Genomic DNA, 5,000 nt, shown 5'->3' with positions numbered 1-5,000 from the left:
GAGAGGGAGAGAGAAAGAGGGAGAGAGGGAGGAAAAAGAGAGGTCACGGTGGGAAATAAAGATAAGGATAGAGGAGGAGGAGGAGGAGGAGGAGGAGGAGGAGGAGGATGGAGGTCAAAGTTTGCGTTAGGAGACTCAGAGGGGAACATTCGAGGTCACAGTTTAAGGAGGAAGAGGAGGAGGAGGAGGAAGGGTTGTGGGGTTATGGAAAAGAGAGAGAGAGAGAGAGAGAGAGAGAGAGAGAGAGAGAGAGAGAGAGAGAGAGAGAGAGAGAGAGAGAGAGAGAGAGAGAGAGAGAGAGAGAGAGAGAGAGAGAGAGGTTTGGGGAGTTTTGGTAGGTTTGGGAAGGTTGTGAGAGTGGAAGAGAGTGTGATGGGAGAGAGAGCGAATGAGTCTGGCTTGTTTTAGGAAGATTTGAATGGTTCTGGAAGGACAAGGATGAGTTAGGAAGGGTTGAGGAAGGTTAGATAGAGTTAGGCTGGCTTTTGCAGTCTTTGGGAGACTGAATGAGGGGGAGCTGGCTTGGCTGTAAGGCTGAAGGAGACTAGGGAGTGACCTAGGAAGATAGGTTAGGTTAGGAATGGATAGGGCGAGTTAGAAAGAGCTTGGGAAGGTTTTAGAAGCTCAGGAAAAATCTAGCTTGCTTTGGTAGAGTGAAGGAGGGTGAGTGAGTTAGGGAGTGAGGGAGCGCTGGTCTGGTCAGGTCTGGGTCGAGCTGGTCAAGTTGTGAGGCTAGGCAAGGTTTTGGAAGGTCCTGGAGGGTCTAGCTTGCTTTGGGAGGGCGAGGGAGGGTGAATGAGGGAGGGAGAGAGGGAGCGCTTGTCTGTTCTAGGATGATCTGGGCTAGGCTGGTCTAGTTGTGAGGCTAGGTAAGGTTTTGGAAGGTCCTGGACGGTCTAGCTTGCTTTAGAAGGGTGAATTGCTTTAGAAGTGTGAAAAAGAGTCAAGGAGGGCGAGTGGGTTAGGGAGCGAGCGAACGTTGGCTTGCCTGGCCTTGGCTGGGCTGGTTGTGAGGTCATACGTTTGTTGGTTGCCCGGCCAGTTTGCGTGTATTTTTGATGACGTCCTGTGATGTTTCTTCGTGGCGGGGCTGAATATTGCAGCCTCTCCCAGCCAGCCCTGCCCAAATGCCTCAAAAAGTGGTGAGGTGTGAGCGTCCTGCCTAACCTGTCTAACCTAACCTACCTGCCTGCCTGCCTGCCTGCCTCGAGTTTGGGAAGCTTATTCTTTTCCTCTTCCGTTTGTTTTTTAGGGGTGGTGGTATTGGTGAGAGAGAGAGAGAGAGAGAGAGAGAGAGAGAGAGAGAGAGAGAGAGAGAGAGAGAGAGAGAGAGAGAGAGAGAGAGAGGGGGAAGAGACTAGGTAAATGTTAAATAAAAGGCAAAAAAGTATAGGAAAAGAATTGAAGAGAGAAAAAAAAGAGTAGATAAGTGGAAGTTGAGAGAGAGAGAGAGAGAGAGAGAGAGAGAGAGAGAGAGAGAGAGAGAGAGAGAGAGAGAGAGAGAGAGAGAGAGAGAGAGAGAGAGAGAGAGAGATCCAGGTACTGCGTGAGAGTTAAATCAGCTAGAAAAAAAAAATAAGGAAAAGATTACAGGAGGGAGAGAAGCTCCCCCTCCAAAAAAATAGATGGAGAGAGAAGGAGAGGGAGGAGGAGGGAGAGTAAAACCGGGTGTCCTTCTCCCTTAAACACACCTGTCGCTAAATCGGCTTCAGTGTTTCAGATTTCGCTTCACCTTACGTAGAATGAAGCTTTGGATTTCCACTTTCCTATCTCTCTCTCTCTCTCTCTCTCTCTCTCTCTCTCTCTCTCTCTCTCTCTCTCTCTCTCTCTCTCTCTCTCTCTCTGACATTATAAATTCATGTTCAGTAATTTATGTACTTATCACGCACAGAGAGAGAGAGAGAGAGAGAGAGAGAGAGAGAGAGAGAGAGAGAGAGAGAGAGAGAGAGAGAGAGAGAGAGAGTCATTTGGTATAATGCAAAGTGGTACTGGAGACAGAATGTGTTCCAGTCTGATAAGGAATATTAGGAAGGTGTGAGAAGGCTCTCTCTCTCTCTCTCTCTCTCTCTCTCTCTCTCTCTCTCTCTCTCTCTCTCTTAGTCTCATTCATCCTCCACTAAGGAATTCAGTAAGTAAAATAAAGAAACAAACATAATAGAAATTATTAATACACTAAATCTACTAAATAAAACAAAAATATGAACACTATAGAGAAAACAAAGTTGATATCTCAGGTGTGCCAAGTGATTAGCAGCGCGCGTTAATACCTGCTGATTAACACAGGTAAGTTATGTGTGTCACATCCCCACAGGTAAGGATTGGGTATACATAGACTGGTATTCATCGGCCTGTGTCACCCTCACCTGTGTCATTCTCACCTGTGTCAGCTTACTCTCACTTGTGCCACTCACCTCACTCTCACCTGTCACTCTTACCTCTTTCACTTTCCTCCTCCTTGTCCTCCTCCTCTTCCTCCTCTTCCTCTCCATGAGTTTGCTTGTGTTGGCGAAAGACAGATTAAGAAATTGATAGGAGAAGAATAAGTATTTGTTCTAATCTCCGCTATACGCTTCCTTTGTTAACCTGATTAGTGAATGATTACTCTCTCTCTCTCTCTCTCTCTCTCTCTCTCTCTCTCTCTCTCTCTCTCTCTCTCTCTCTCTCTCTCTCTCTCTCTCTCTCTCTCTCTCTCTTGGTTTCATTGAGCTCATTAATATTTGCATCTGTTTCGGCAAAAGAAGGAAGCAGTTTTCATTGTTTGTTGATATATGTATTAATTCCTTCGTCCCCTTTTGCATTATACTCCGCGACGACTCTCTCTCTCTCTCTCTCTCTCTCTCTCTCTCTCTCTCTCTCTCTCTCTCTCTCTCTCTCTCTCTCTCTCTCTCTCTCTCTTTCTCTCCTTATCTTCATTATTCATTCTTATTCTTATTCTCTCCGTAATCTTTATATTTCTCTCTCCTCCTCTTAATCTTAATATGTTATACTTTTATTGCTTATTTAATTCTCTCTCTCTCTCTCTCTCTCTCTCTCTCTCTCTCTCTCTCTCTCTCTCTCTCTCTCTCTCTCTCTCTCTCTCTCTCTCTCTCTCTCTTCCTCATTCATTATCTTCCTTTATTTATGTTCCCTTTTATCTATTTACCTTTCCTTCGTCTTTTCTTTCCCTTTTTTGACTAATCTTTTAATTCTCTTCCTCTCTAATGGTTATTTATCTCTCCCACGCTCTATTTTCCATGAATTATCTCCTTTTTTTTCATTTTACATTCTATCATTGATTTATTTTTCTTTCGTCCTTTTCGCTTTAATATTTTCTTCTTTCTCCTTTCTCTGTCTGTTCTCGAGGCCAGTTCGTGTGTAAATTATCAACCGCGTCTTGTTCTCCTCCTTTACTTCTTTCTCCTCTCCTTCCTTTCTCCTCTCCTCTTCCTCCTCCTCTTCTTCCCTCGCCGCCACTTCATGTATAACTTCTTGAATATTCCTTGTTCTTTCTTCGTTCCTCCTTTCCTTCTGTCTTGTCTTTTTCTCCTTTTCTCCCTTTGTTTCACTTCTAACCTTTGCAATCCCAGTCTTACACTTATTATGTTCTTTTCTTTCCTTCGTGATTCTCTTTTTCTCTTCTTGATAACATTTCCTCTATCTCCACTTTATATTTCCTCCCTTTTCTCTGTTATCTTCCTTATTTCTCTAAGATTGTACCGAGTCGAATAGTTACAGCTGAAATGTTTTAGGTATTCAGTCTCATTGTTCCATCACGCTCTTCTAGGCAGATCTTTCACACTCTTTAAATGTCTAAGCTCTTGCAATTTACCACCTCATATCCACAGTCATTCATCTAATCAGTTCTACATGTCTCTCAGATATAACAATTTTAACCTTTTTTTTTTTTCACATACAGATCAGAAAGTTCCATTATATTTCTCCCATACACATCTTTCACACTCTTTCAATGTCTAACCCTTTGCCAGTCTACCACCTTACACCCACGGTAATTCATCTGCTCACACTCCTTGTCTCTCATCTAACATAAGAACTACCATCCTTTATCTTACTTACAAATCCAAACATTCCACGCAAATCTTTCACACTCTTTATGTGTCTAACTCTTTGACAGTCTACTCCCTAACACCCACAGTAATTCACCTGCTCATTCCTGCCTCCCATTATCTATTAGACAAACTAATCACAACTTTCTACCTCTCTCTTTTCTCCCACACACATCTTCCACACTTTCAATATCTAATCCTTTGTCAGTATACTCCTTCACTCCCACAGTAGTTCACCTGCTCATTCCTGCCTATCATATTTACTAGACCAACCTGTCATAACATTCCACCTCTTTTTTTCTCCCACGCACATACATCCCATTCTTTAAGTCTTTAGCTCACCCTCAGTAATGCACCTGCCTGATTCCCGTCTCTCATAAGCCGCAGAGGGGAGGGGCGAGTGAGCAGCGGAGGGAGAAAGGGCAAGAGGAGATGTAATTAGTAGCAGATAATGTGTTGTAAGCTTGGGGCGAAACTCGAGGCGTGAAAATAATCCTTAAGTTTAATACAGAGTAAATGGGGAAGTAGAAGTGGTGGTGGTGGTGATAGTGGTGGTGGTGGTCTGGGATGGGATGGACAGAGAATGATGGATATGACTTGGAATGGGAGGGATGATGGGAAGGGGAAAGATGGTGATGCTGGTGATGGTCTGGGACGGGACAAGGAATGGGGATATGGGTAGGAAGTTAAGGGAATAGGAAGGAAAGGGAAGGGAAGGATAGGATAGGACTGAATAATGTTAGAAGAGAAGAGAAGAGAAGGGAAAAAAAGGAATGGGAGTTGAGGGAAAGAAGGGAAAGGAATGGGAGGAACATTCTAATTACTACGAAAACTGACTTTTGATGCGTGTGTGTGTGTGTGTGTGTGTGTGTGTGTGTGTAGGTGTGTAGACGTCTTGCATTCCTTTAAACACCCATTAGAGAAAAGACCATTCTTAATACTTATAAAAAATATAAA

At 43.7% G+C, this 5,000-nt stretch overlaps 1 protein-coding gene across 2 annotated transcripts in view; it reads left to right on the top strand.

The window, feature by feature from the left end:
- The window catches only part of LOC135090357 (lachesin-like), a 248,722-nt gene that overhangs the window by 129,201 nt on the left and 114,521 nt on the right, over positions 1-5,000 (top strand). The window lies entirely within an intron of this gene.

This window comes from Scylla paramamosain, chromosome 34 (genome assembly GCF_035594125.1).
Source record: "Scylla paramamosain isolate STU-SP2022 chromosome 34, ASM3559412v1, whole genome shotgun sequence".
NCBI classification, from domain to species: domain Eukaryota; kingdom Metazoa; phylum Arthropoda; class Malacostraca; order Decapoda; family Portunidae; genus Scylla; species Scylla paramamosain.
This window is presented reverse-complemented; position numbering and strand designations above follow the sequence as displayed.